Source organism: Neovison vison, chromosome 3, assembly GCF_020171115.1.
Source record: "Neovison vison isolate M4711 chromosome 3, ASM_NN_V1, whole genome shotgun sequence".
Taxonomy (NCBI): Eukaryota; Metazoa; Chordata; class Mammalia; order Carnivora; family Mustelidae; genus Neogale; species Neogale vison.
In genome coordinates, this window is record NC_058093.1 from 54,039,132 (window position 1) to 54,054,330 (window position 15,199).

Genomic DNA, 15,199 nt, shown 5'->3' on the forward strand with positions numbered 1-15,199 from the left:
CAGAAAGTCCATGGTTTTATTTGGTAGGCTTTACTTATCTTTCAAAATTGTATCCACACCATAAAAAAGGAAAAAGGATTTCCTCAATGGTGACTTCTGAAAATGGATACCAGATTCCTCAAAGGATGTAAAAGGCAGATGAGGGCAAAGCACTGGAAAAAAGGTTCTACTGTGAAGCCACATCTTTTAGCTCATTGTGTTTGGGGAAAGAAAAGTGACCTGAAAGCAGATATGGTAAAGGCAAGAAGTCTGGGTATTCTGGCATTCCATTAAGGATTAGAGTGTTAACCAACAATTTCTATGCTGGCTTTTTCAAAAGGGGTTCTAAAAATGAGTATAAAATAATCATTAAATTAAAAGAGTCATTGTGCTGAGGTTTAATATTTTCTTCAGTGTTAAATTATTTTTTCTTGTTATTTTAAGAACATGCTTTTAGTAACTTATAGATGTTTCAACGTTTATATTAAGAAATTAATAATATTTGACATCTTGAGGGAATGTAATAAGTTCACAAAAGTTATACAATTTTGTTTATTTTAACACTGAAATATTTTACTGGGGAATATATCCATAGACACATTATTTACCTAAAAGACTCACAAGTTTTTTCTACACTAAAAATCTTTCATAACTCTCTGTGACAATGTTGACAAAATACCCTTGAGAAGAGTAACGTAGCAGGTGGGTAAATTTTTACACTGGGAATAGGATGGGGAGGGGGGAAGCCCAAAGGAGCAAAACCAATCTGTTGATGACAAAAGATTCCACTGAGATTGCCTACTCATAAGACGTTTGATGTTAGCGATTCTATAAAGAAGTTGGCCTTCATTTTGGCAAGTGCCCCGCAGGGAACAGTTCTGCATCAGGCAGGATTACAAAAGTGTTGAGGTCCTGGTAATAGCTATCTTGAGCATGATTTAGAGCACTTTAGATATCCTAGGTCAGATGCTTCCATCTTCCATCTATTCATCCTTGCATACCAGCCCCGAGAACATTATCTACACACTTACTCTGAGAAGCAAATAACTATGAGTTTCACAGCATTCCACCCAATGCATGTCTTCCGACTCTCCTGTGTTGGAATCACTAAAGTCACTCATTAATGTGGGCTTACAAACTGCCCTTGTATTTATTTACCCCTTCTTTTTTAGATACAATGCTCTTTAAGTGGAAACCAGTTGTTAATTAATAGTTCATGACAGTTTTCAAAATAGTAGCAAAGAACACTTATATCCCAGAAGTGTTTTGCTAAGAAGTTTTAAAAATGAATGACAGGAGATAATTTATATATTTAAAGATATTTAAATTATTTTGAAACATGCCTGCAATGACACTTGGATATCTAGAAATGATAGGTGGTACCAAATTAAAATTTTTTTGTGACCTACATGTTAAATCAATTAATAATGATTCCCCCAACGTCAGTCACTAACTCAGATACCTTATATTGAAACCCTGAAGAGGATTTAAAAACATATCTTTAGGGAAGTCATCTAAAATCTTCGGATCTTAGTTTTCTCTTCCGAAAATGAAATGACTGAATGACTTGATCTCTTTAAATCCCTCACAATCCCAAACACTTTGACAAATTTCCACAGAGGAGGAAGGAGGAGGACTTGAGCTACCAAGTGGGCAGGTAAAAAGGGAAGACTGGAAAGGTCACTGATGACAAAATTCATAATTTGGTGCTAAGACTTAGCCTGGTGAGCTGTGCTGAAAACTGGTAAATGTTCTGAGCTTATCTTCAAGATTAGGAGCCAGAGTCAATCAAAAAGATTAATTTTTGTAAGTTTGAAGGCCCCTAAAAAGAAGCTAGAAATTCAACCCACTGATCCTGAGACACCCTGTTGCCCTATGATGGTATCTGTCTCAGAGGGAGGGGCCAACGCCCAACCTTTTGTGAAGGAATCTTCCTTGTGTGCCTCTCTCCTACAGCCAGAGTATAACCTTTGAATTTCAGAAGGAACAAGACCTCTGGCCTTAAACGAGACACCTTGAGAGCCCAGCCACAGATTTCTGCAGCACGCAGCAACTTCTCACACAGAGAGTGTGCCCCTCACTAACACCTCTTGGTACATGTCCAGAGCAAACTTGGTTTGAAATGTTTACAAAAGGGTAACTTTCTCTTAATCCCTCTTATCCTTTCAACTCCTAATATGGAAGTAAAGAACCTGGAGTCTGTAAGGTTCACTCAGGAAGGAACAGAATTATGGTAACACATCAACACATCAATCCATTCATAGATCTGTTGGAGAAATTTGTATGACCTTTAACTCCTGGGAAGATTTTTGCCAAAGCCAAAGAAAGTCATCTAGAATTTCTCTCTTAGAGGTGTCTCAAAAAGGCAATTTTGTTTTTCCCTCTCTTTCTCTTAACCTGCCAGAGATTTTGCCGTTTGGATCATCTTTCTCAAATGTTGGGTGTTTCCTTTGATCTCCTTGAAAGGAAAGATGGACATTACAATAAAAAATCATGTTCAGGAGATTTCTTCATTAATACAATTTGTTGGGTTCTAGATAAATTTCTCTCTTCCCTTTTAAATATATTTATCACCAATTGCCCATGCTTTTAATGAATAAATGGAATTATTGCATTATTGTAAGAGAATTTCGAAGTTTATTACTTTATATTCTCTGTTATTGGGAAAAAATCATCAGCATTTACTAAATGTTAAGGTTGGAAAAGTCCTGAGACAGCATAAATTATAACCCTTAATTTTCAGAGGAAGAAAATGTACCTTAGAGAAAATGACAGACATCCAAGATTGGATTTTTTAAAGATTTATTTATTTATTTTGAGAGAGACAGAGAAAGAGAGAAAAAGAAACTACAAGCAGGAGGGGCAGAAGAAGAGGGAGAGAGAATCCTGAGCATACTCCATGCCGAAAACAGAGCCTGATGCTGGGCTGGATCTCACAACCTTGAGATCACAACCGGAGCCGAAACCAGGAGTCAGATGCTTAACTGAGTGCACCATCCAGACATTCCTGAAGGTTGTTAATGACAAAGAACTCGATCTTTTGACCCGTTTTAGGTGAAATCATGAGTTGCCAAAGCTAATAAGGACCTTGGAGATGAACCCAAAAAAGAAGCTAAGGACTCCATAATGTCCTTTGGGGTCCCTTTGCTCATCATCAGGAAAGATCTATCTGACAAGATGAGGAGATACGGACCTTGAGGAGAAATGACCCAGGAGCACACAATGACAAAAGGAAACCTGCCTCATAATCCATATTAACCCCAACACTCCCACAATGCATCTCTTCCTGGTACCCTCACTTTAAAGGAGTATTTAATTAAACTGTGGGATTTCTAGCACAGTGAGGACCAAGGAGATAGAGATCTTTAAGGTAAGTGATGCCTTAAGATGCTTCAGCCCATCTCATGTAAACCACAGCTCATTTCATCTCTGGGAAAAACCTACCTGGGTGTGATCATAACTTCCTTCCTAGCTCTGTGCCATCCCAATACATAGATAGATGATAGATAGATAGATAGATAGATAGAAAGAAAGATAGATCAATCAAAGTCAGTTTTGGTAATGCTGATATAGGAATTGTGTTTGCCTACAGGTAAATAGCCAGAGACAAAACCTAACTGACTTTTTATTGGGCCATTATAATGTTCCCAAAGTACAAGTGGTTTATAGTATACAACTGATTTCTATTCATAATATGAATTCTGTTTTCTCATTTTTCCTCTTGTGACTCTAGTTACTTTCTTTCATTTATTGAGATGAAGAATGTACATTAATTACCCATACACTGCTAAGCTCAGTAGTGAACTTGGAGTGTAGTTTTGAACAAGACAGGCAAGATCCTTGACATATTTGTTAAAGAGTGGAATTTCAGGGTGGTAAGAAAGCATATCTCATGGAGGACAAAACCACTAGAGATTTAAGGAAGACCTCCCTAAAGAAGCAACATTTAAACCAAACTTAGAGAGAACTAGTAAGAGCTGAAAAGTCACTGAGCAGGAGGAGGTATTCTGAGCAAATGGAACAGCATACATAGAAGCCCAGAAACAAAGAGAGGTGCGGTGTATTTTAAAGAACTTGAAAAGATCAGTATGATCGGAACAGCAGGAATGTTGATGAAACACCTCTGGACTATGATTGCCTAGGAGAAACTAGAGGAAAGAATCTAGAGGTGCTGTTGGAATCAACCCTGCTGGTTTGGTCACCGGAAGACCTGCAGTGTCCTGTGCACGAGGGCTGGCGCTCCATGTGGGCACAGGTGCAGCTGATCCCCCCTCCACCGACACTTGTATCACCAACCTCTTCCAACCTAGTGGGTAGGCTACCTCCCTGCTTTTGGGGGCAGGATCATTCCTCCAGTCCTCTTAGGTGTGTCTTCAGCCAATTGCATCAGGTCTGGCCACTTTGTGTAGACTGCAGGAGCCTGGAGGAGCAGACCACGCGGGGCTGTTCAGCTTTTCTCTCTGCCTGACTTTTCTATCTTTTCCTCATGCCCAAGCAGTAACAGAGATCACATTAACAGAAGTCTAAAGAGGACCGGGATCCTGATCTTTGCTTCTCTTGGGCACCTCCAGCTTCTATGAGTAAGTATATTGAAGGTCCCTCGCTTAAGCTGGATGAAGAATACTTCCCTTCTCTCTCCTATGAGAAGAGAAAAAGAATAAAAACCTCAGTTCTCTCTCCTCCTCAGATTCATGAATGACTCCACGTTCCCAGATTTCAGCCATCAGCCCTGTCCCCTCTCTTCTCTATCTCACTCTCCCTAGTCCTCTGCTTAGAAATTAGGAAAGGGGAGACGTTATGCCTACAGAATCCATGAAGCATGAGGAAAGTTCTGATTATAGAAATAGATTTCTTTCCTATCACCATCTCCCACTGGTTTATTACCAGAAGGTAAATTTAACAAATGCATATCTTTAAATCCTTAAACTCCACATGGGAGGCAGCACTTGACAATGGGCTGTTCCTTTAAGATCTCATGCCTCAAGGACCACAGAGATCCATGCTCAGCCATTTTAAAGCAATCTTGATTCCAGAAGATGTTGACCCCTGGAATTAGTTTCCTTTTAAACTCCCCTTCTGCCCCCTCATTTGCCTCTGATGTTTCCTGACTTTGATGTGTCTTCAGGATTCCAATTCTGGTGTCCACGCCATTCTGCTCCTGGAGTCTTCTGTCCTGACACCCTGTAATTGAACTTGGCTTAACCCTCCAACTTTTCCTCTGCCGGGGCATCATGTTCTCTTCTCTTTCTCTGGTACTGGCCCCCAGGATATTGCATTTATATCTTAGTTTTATAAATTCTTGACATTAATCTTCAATACTAGGACACAGAAAATTCTCTGGGATTCCCCAAATCATAACATTATATATTTTCATAAGATTTTATGTGCTTTTAATTTAAAAAGAGTGAACAAATAATAAATAGCAAATCATCCTTCTGACTGAGGCTTTCTATTAAACTTTGGGAGGTTTGCTCCTGCTAACAAAACATGGTGTAACAAATGCTTGACTTGCTAATATTCTGAAACAATATATATTGTAAAATTCAGTAACATAAAAATGATCTCTATCTGATATAAACATATGATAGTTGAAAGTTAAAAGAAATCAGGAGTACAAAAATACCAATAAAAATCCCTTTTAAAAAAACTAAAAAACATTACCATAAAGATTTAATATTTAAGAGATGCTACTCTTAAAATGAAAATTTAAACATACAAAGCATTAATTACCCTATCCAATAGTCTTGACCTTTGTTCTGTGACAAATATTAAAGATGTAGAAAAGCTTCTTTCATTTTGCAATGCTAAGAGTACATCCAAAAGTACATTCAAGCTGGGTGTTAGGGTGTAAATTACTTCATGTGAACAGATTCCCTTTTGAATGATGAAAATATATTGTCTGCTTGCTCTGATTTTAGTTTTGCTGTTGAAATTGATATTGCTTTTGCTAATTTAGATTTTAGATTGGTTTTTGACTTCTTATCTGAGTATTGAATTCAGTTCTTTTCCTCATATTTTTTTCTGCTAAAGTACTTACAAAGAACTGTAGCCTCCAGCAAATATTCAGATTCCAGGAAACTAGAGAGAACATTATTGGGTAGTATTCAAAGAAGGAAACATTTGCATTACCTAGCCAGGTTAATAGCACTCCACAGTCTCACAAGTCAGAATTTCCGATTTGAAGAGTTATTTTCTTCTAAAACTTGTTATCTTGTGGAAGATCATTCACAGGACTCATTTAAAACATATTATGTGCATGGACTTACCAATAATTGTTTTATTCACAAGACTGGCTGTGTCGGCTGCAGACAGGGCCATAAACACACACCTACAACCAGCAAACAACTCCAAGCAAGACTGACTGATTAGATGGTGACCACTGCTCTCTCCTTTCTTCCATTCCAGCTTCTTGACACTCCAACTCCCTTGTCAGTGTATTCTGCTCTTGCTTTTGATTTAACATCAGTGGATTCCTTCAAACCAGTAACTTCTTGATTATTAAGCTTTAATTCTCATAGGAGAATGACAATGCCTCTTCCCATTTTTTTGAATTCTCAACAGATTTTTCTGAAGATTGAGGATTCAAAAAAGATAAATTACCTGAGAAATGTCTGAAAAAAACTTCTTCATAGAAATTAAGTCTCGTTATGGCCCAACACATAATCAATACATGTCAAGGTTTAAGTGATATAATAAAATATAGAGTTTTATTTTCTAGTAAATAGAATTCACTAAGTAGATATACTATTTTATATATGGGTGTATATATTTGAGAATACATATATAATCATATTACATATAATTATATATACTAATACATATAGATATAGATGTATAGAGAGATATATCTATCTATACTCAAATTTAAAACATCCAGTTTTGGACCTGAGAACATATACGTGCCACTCTTTCATGTTGTGGGACACATAGGAAGTGATCGTATTTTTTGGGGGGGGGGTTTCAATTTATTTATTTTCAGAAAAACATTATTCATTATTTTTTCACCACACCCAGTGCTCCATGCAAGCCGTGCCCTCTATAATACCCACCACCTGGTACCCCAACCTCCCACCCCCCCAGCCACTTCAAACCCCTCAGATTGTTTTTCAGAGTCCATAGTCTCTCATGGTTCACCTCCCCTTCCAATTTACCCAAATTCCCTACTCCTCTCTAACGCCCCTTGTACTCCATGCTATTTGTTATGCTCCACAAATAAGTGAAACCATATGATAATTGACTCTCTCTGCTGACTTATTTCACTCAGCATAATCTCTTCCAGTCCCGTCCATGTTGCTACAAAAGTTGGGTATTCATCCTTTCTGATGGAGGCATAATACTCCATAATGTATATGAACCACTCGTATTTGCAGAACATACTGAAGTATCTGGAGGAGGCTGCCCTGTGGGGTCTGCCACCCCCAGGCCATCCAGCCTTCTTGGAGGCTGAGAAGATAAAATCTAAGCAGACCATTCAGCCACCCCTACCGTGTGACCTGGGTGTTTGCTCTTGTGGGGAGAGACATGACAGTGACAGCTCCCCGTGACCAAACTAATGTAGGCAGCCCCTCCACCAACTCAAAACCAAGATGGAGGCACCTGGGAAAGAAATTAACAGCATGGGTAGGGGGAAAGGCAGTGATCTCACAGGGGGTGATCTGACAGAAACTATCCATTGCTTACTCGCCCAAATGTATGTTGCTCAGGCGTTAATGGATTACAGGGTTAGGATTTTGTTGTTGTTGTTGTAAACTATCCATTGCTTACTCGCCCAAATGTATGTTGCTCAGGCGTTAATGGATTACAGGGTTAGGATTTTGTTGTTGTTGTTGTTTTTATGGTTTTGGTTTTTTGCATGTGAACACATTACATTGTCATTAATGCTTTATGATGTTGGCATACCATACTTCTATCTTCAGTTAGCCAGTAGATGATGATCAGACTTAACTGTCAGAGGGAGTTGAGAAATAAATGAGTGGCCTGGACCCTGATGTTATAGAGAGAGGTGTCTGCAAGTATGTGAATGAAGCTGGGAGCCGACCCATAGATTCTTTTCTCTTAACTCTATTCAGACACTAAAGCCTATGGGAGTCCAAACTGATTTCTCTCTATTTCCTAAAACTCAGAGAACATTTCCCATAGGGTAATCACAGGCTCTGTTTGCCCATGGATTGGCTTTTACCCAGTTGGTCAAGTCAGCTCTTTGGCAGCACACACAGAGGTCATCTCATACCTTAAGGTGCACCTTCTGAAATTTAAGTCCTGGGAGTCCACAGCAATTCCTCAAGCAGAAAAGTCCAACTATTTGGCAACAACTTTCACTTATACAGAAAATCATCAGAAATGAGTTGATATTTCACCAACGAATAGCTCACTAACTAACCAGTGGCTATACGTTTGAATTTCTGGAGAGTTTCAATGCTGATACTTGGGTGCCATATTGTCCTGTTCTTCAAAGAATCATATTAACTAGTTTGGAATGGGATCAGGGCATAACAAGTTTTTTTGCTGTGTTTTGTTTTTGTTTTGTGTGCTATTTTATTCAAAGGGAAAAAATCTCCTGGGTACAAAAACCTCAGTTCTCACTGTGATGTCCCCTGACATAAGGGATAAGAACCTGAAGGTTTATCCAGGATTGAAATCCCCACAAAAATTTTTCCCCTCAGACTTCATTTAAATTCAAGTTATTTAACATATAGTGTATAATTGGTTTCAGGAGTAGAATTTAGTGATTCATAACTTACATATAACACCCAGTGCTCATCCCAACAAATGTTCTCCTTAATATCCATCACCCATTTAACCCATCCCCCCATGTACCACCCTCCAGCAACCCTTAGTTTGTTTTATATCATGAAGATTTTCTTCTGGTGTGTTTCCTTCTCTGTTTTTATCTTATTTTATTTTTCCTTCCTTTCCCCTATGTTCATCTGTTTTGTTTCTTAAATTCTACATGTGAGTGAAATCATGTAGTATTTGTCTTTTTCTGACAGACTTATTTCACTTAGCATAAGACACTCTAGTTCCATCCATGTCATTGCAAATGGCAAGATTTCATTCTTTTTTAAGGCTGAGTAACATTCCTTTGTGTGTGTGTGTGTGTGTGTACCATTGCTTCGTTATCCATTCATCAGTCAGTGGACATCTGGGCTCTTTCCATAATTTGGCTACTGTTGAAAGTGCTGCTATAAATATTGTTGGTTTTGGGATGCTGAGTTTGATAAGTTCTTTTTAGATTTTGGATACTAACCCCTTATCTGATATGTCATTTGCAAATATCTTCTTCCATTCCACATTAGTTTTATTGTTTCCTTCCCTGTGCAGAAGCTTTTTATCTTGCTGAAATCCCAACAGTTCATTTTTGCTTTTATTTCCCTTGCCTTCGGAGATGTGTCGTAAGTATGAATGAAGGTCAAAGAGGTTGTTGCCTGTATTCTCCTCTAGGATTTTGATGGTTTCCTGTCTCACATTTAGGTCTTTCATCCACTTTGAATTTATTTTTGTTTATGGTTTAGAGAGTGGTCCAGTTTTATTCTTCTGTATGTCGTTGTCCAGTTCTCCCAACACCATTTGTTGAATAGACTATTTTTTTTTTCCATTAGTTATTCTTTCCTGCTTTGTTGAACGATAGTTGACCATTCAGGTATGCGGTAGCACAAGTTTTTAAAATCACTCCAGGTGATTCTATTATATAGCCAGGATTAAGAATTCCTATGGTAAGGATGCCTGCCTGAGTGGCTCAGTCAGTTAAGCGTGTGACACTTGATTTTCACTCAGGTCCTGATCTCATGGTTTTAAGATAAGCCCTGCATCAGGCTCTGCACTCATTGTGAAGTCTGCTTTAGATTCTCTCTCTCCCTATCCCTCCCCCAATCCCTCGCTCTCTCTCAAAATAATAAATAAAATCTTAAAAAAAGAAAAAAAATAATTCTTGTGTTAAGTCATAAGATCTTTAGAAGGAGATGATGGCCTTCCCCATTACCTAGGGAGTATGCTTTTTTTTATTTCGTTCACACAAATGTATTTGACAGAAGCACTAATTTTACTCACATATTTAATGTATGTCAATATTTCACACAGTCACGTAAAAATATTCTTTCTTCCCTTAAGAAACTGACACTCTAAATAACAACTTTTAATCAGTGGCAAATTGTAGTCAACAATAGGTGCAAAACAGGAGCTTCTTGGAGTATATATTAGAATTTCTAGTCAGTGAATTTTCTAAGATGCTGGACTGTATTACAAAAAGAGCCCATGGGAACTTCTCCCCCCAAATGGTAGAAAATAGGCTGTGGACATTTTCTTTTTTTATAATCGAAATTTGAGGGCAAGTCCATCTAAAAAACAAGAGCCTGAAGAATTCAAATATGCAATAATTCTGACAACGATTTGGCCATGGAAGCTTTTCCCTCTTGAAATATCCCAAGAGCTTACTATAGATATTCAGAGTATATATCAGAGTCTATATATCAGAGTCTTTATCAGATATAGAATTCAGAGACTGTGGATAAATTGGGAGGCACACTTGTCCAAATAAGAGGTCCTTACCCTTCAGATAACAGATGCCTCAGAGTTATTGTTCTACATGTAACACCAGAAAATGTTGAGATGCTAAACTTCAAATGACTAGGGTAGTTTTGTGCAAAATCAGACCTTGTCTCACACAGATTCAAGCAAGAGCAGCTGATAGAAGTTTAAGGAATGTTTATAGAAAAAAGAACTTAAAATTGAAAAGGGTTGTATTTATCACTTTCTGTATACATATTGAGGGAAGAAAAGTCTGGAGGTTTATTGAGCATAAGAATAGAGGGATGCTGGAAATTTTTAGGTGGATATAAGAACTTTAGGAAAAGAATATACAAAAGTTCCGGAATGAACACAGGCTTAAGGACTAAGGGACATAATGCCATGTTAAAATTAAGCCAATAGCATGTCAGGTGTATTTCTGGTTTATACATTTACTGAAAAAAAAAAAAAGTTTTGGCCTATTTAAGAACAACTTAGGTTTACACAAATGGTTTATTGAGAGCCCTCAGGAACTAAATATTAGTGCTGTGGGAATATCTTCAATCTGTAGATACTTTATATATCAGCATGGCCAGCAAAAGTAAGAGGAGGACATGGGAGGTACAAAACTGTAATATTCAGTATGAAAAAAAAATGTACTTATTGTGAAAAAACCCAAACAGAGTCTACAATGATGATGAATGAAGTAGACAGAAACAGGTAGTCAATCTAGGTCCCATGGGTCTGGTGAACTCTGGTTGGGAAGGACACACTAGGGAAGGTAAGTCTGAAATGCACTCAAGTCCAGACTCAGCCATCCCAAGAACTGTCATTAGTGACCAAAGCAGCAGGAGTGATCTCAGATTTTATGCAAAATATTACTTGGAGTTGTAGAGAAAGATAGGAAAGTTATACAAATTGAAAACTTCCTGCCTCCAAAATGAATTTACTGAACAGCTTATTTATGAACTTTGGTGTTAAAATGAAGAAAGAATCGTTGCTCTGATTGAAATAACTGAATTGAATTATTTTGTTTCATGGATGATAATTCTCATTAACCCACCCTTCGGTATGTGTATTACACAATCAAGTATTAATGCCTTTTTCTGGTATCCAGGGGAATTGTGATGAAAGGCAAAAATTCAAGATATTTGGATTTGTTAATACAATTTTCCTCAATTTCAGGAAATATCTGTAGAGTCAAATGGACATTGGAAATCAGCATGCGTCAGATCTATTCTTGAGCTGAAAAAGCCACTCAAATTTCAGTTTCTTAATATCTTAATCTGTAAAACTCTAACATATGCCTCCCTCTTCCATTGCCTGGGAGAGTGAAAATTAATGAGTTACGTCTACAGTGCTCTATAAGATATTTTAAAATAATTATTAATAAGTAAAACATAACGAAAGTTTAAGAGCAATATTCAATCATTCCTTTCTAACTAAAAACAAAATTCTCTTCTATTTCCAAAGCATACACACACACACACACACATCCACGCCAATATATACACATACATATAGACATATATCTTTACTTGTTGAGAGACAGTAAAGAGAGGAAGAAGAAAGCCAATTTTCCTCCCAGAAACTCTTCTGTGGAGGTAGTTGCTTCAGTTATGGAAGCCTTCATAAAATGATGCATCTCAATCTTCAATTGTCACCTTATCAATCTGTCTGAAGGGGTGTAGAGCTACTGAACTTAGAAGTTCAGAGACTGTTGGACCATTTGCTCCTCTGGTTCAAACTTACTTTGACAAACAAGAAGTATAAGGATCTTACAAAGGACCCAAGAGGACAATAATGGAAGAAGTCTGTTTAATCGAAGCCTTTTTCTTCCTCCATTACCAACCTGTTGATAGTTCTGATGGAGCTATGATTACCAAAATACATATCCCATCTTAGGGTAAATTAAGCCCATATTGTAAATCTTTTATTGCATATTTCCGTCTCAAACATTAGCCTGAGGGATTATGCTAGAGCAAAGTGATATTAGGAGACTTGAAATTCACCGGTGTCACATTTCTAAATGACTATTTTAAAAGGTGCCCTTTAATTTTATTTTGTCCATCATTAATTTTTATGGTACTTCTCATCCAAGGGGTAAAAGTTTTCAATATTATATCTTTTAGCCTTATTACACAACCCATCAGTATCATGATCCCACTTCTTTGAAATAGTGAAATATATTTAATTCAGCTTTGTGTCCTACACTGAGCCCAAGTGTCCTACACTGAGCCCAAGAAAGTTTTGCACATAACAGGTAATAAATATAATCTTTAAGACAACTATTATTAATGAGTACCTGTATTAGTGTGGGTCTTCAAGGGACAGACACCAAGATGCAAGGGTTTTATTAGGAGAAACATCTGTGAGAAAACATGAGGAAGGAGCTGAGAAAGGCTGGGAGAGCCTTCAGACCTCAATGCAAGTAAAAGAGAAGGAAGGTTAGATGGAAGTGTCCAAGGCTGCCCTGCAGTGTGAGGAAGGTTCAACAAGATCAAAATCAAGGTGTCCTTGAGCCAAAGCAACCCATGCTAAGGAGGCACCTGTCTTCCAGGAGCAAACCTGCCTTACTATCCCTGATACACCAAGGCATTGGCGGGGAGCAGCCTACACATGGCTTCGTTGTCAATGTGCTGGTGAATTTCAGATCACAGAAGCTGATGCTCTTGATCAGAAATGTTTCCTACAGCTGGAGCTCTGCAGGTTGCTTTCTCATGGCTGCTCTAGCACCTGTCCTGTGGTAGACCATGGATCAGGTAGTGTATTCACACATGTCCTTCTGCACCACAACAGCCTTAGAAGGTAGCAGTGATCATCCCAGGTTCACCCACAAGAAAATTCGTAGTCAGTGAGGCTCACTAACTTTCCCAAATGAAAGCCAGTATGAAGTGTAACCAGGATTTAACTGCAGGCCTGTCTGATTCCAAAGCTTACACACTTATTGAATGAGTTAATTAATGATTTCATCAACGAAGGGGAGTAGCCTAGATGTATGAGAGGTGTAAAAAGACAAGTGCATTTGGAGGTTTAAAGCTGATGCACTGAGAAGTACACCATAAAGTCACTCAGCTAATAGGTCATAAAAATATATTTGAAAACACAGATTTCCCAACTGATTTTTCTCTACTAACTTCTAGCATTTTTGTGTAGTGGGAGTTTTTATTGTATCTATACATACATATTTTATGAGGGAACATGAAGATCTACCCCACAAGAAGCTCAACTTTGTTCACGGTTTCAGTCCTACTTATAAAACTGAATAATTAAAATTATATGCAAATTCACCTGTGTACTTCAAGAGAGGAAGAGTTCCTTACACTATGACCTATATTTGTTCAGCTCCATGGAAACCATTTCATTCCATTATCCACACACAATTTACATAAAACTAGGGGAAAAAGGTAAGAGATATGAAGTGGCACAACCTGAAAGGAAACCATAGTTCAGCATTCATTACTGAGCAGTGGAGGGGAGCCCAGAGGTGTTTGCTGAGCCATCTACCTGTAATTGTGACGTTGTCTCTTACAGCAGGAGATTGAAGGAAAAGAAAAATCCACACTTCTCTGTTCCCAAACAGGCATCCAGACAATTAGGATCCTCCTTAGCAAGTGGCTGGATGTTGCTTGCACAAAAATAAGCTGTGTTAAACTGCAAAATAAATAATGACAGCGACTATATACACACACAAAATGCACATCATTGTACTGCTCCTTATGCCATCAAAAGAACATAGGAAAGGAAGGAATAAGGCAAATGACTTTGTCCCCAACCCTACCACTGAACTAGTGAAAATGAAAAGTCATGGAATATTGCTGGAATTACATTGCTTGCTTCAATTGTCCACTTCCTTATGCCATAGACATCTGGCCATCCCACAAATAGATTGTCAACCACGTACTCAGGAAGGTAAACTTGGATTGCCACATCCCCCTTCCAAATTTGATTATCCCTTAAATACCGATTATCTAACATCTTCTCTTTAAAAAAGAGGGATCCTTCGAAATACCCACCCCCATGTAATTTACTGCTCCATAGCATGAATGAGTTCTATGCCTCGTTCCGAACAAGGGAAATGCTTCTTGCCGTGGAAAATAAGGAAACACACACCTGACCTTGAGAATGTTTGCTTTGTGTGTGTATTCCACTTGAAGTAAAATGGTCCTGGATTTGGATATCACTGATTTGAGAAACAGGCACACTGTGCCCTTAGAGTAAAGCCGATTTAGCAGCGACACTTCCCTATTTGCCAAGCCAAAGCTGTTGCACAAATCACACACTGTAAAGGGGAAGGGGAAGAAAACCGCTTCATCCAGTTTTGCGGCCTCAGGGCTAAATCAGATACACCTCAGCTTCAACGGCAAACCTCTCCCAGGATGTGAACTCCTAAGTGTGACATCAGCAACCTTGTCTAGGACAAGTACATTTTCAAGGTGTGACAGATTGAGGCACAAGTTATGACCCAGTTACCAAAAAGCATAGTGAATTAAATACTTCATGTAATTTGATTTAGAAAGGGCTTCCTTTCCAGGTTATACTTTTAGTTTTGTCTGGTTAGGATATTTGGTAGGTAAGAGGATACGAAAGCTGTCGAAGTGATAGCGATTGTTGTTTTTTCTAATTGACCTCCATTAGCTCTTGCTTTCAAAATAAACAGGCAATGAAGGTTGTAAGTGTCCATAAACATTTTCTAGCTTTCGGATTAGTGGATTTC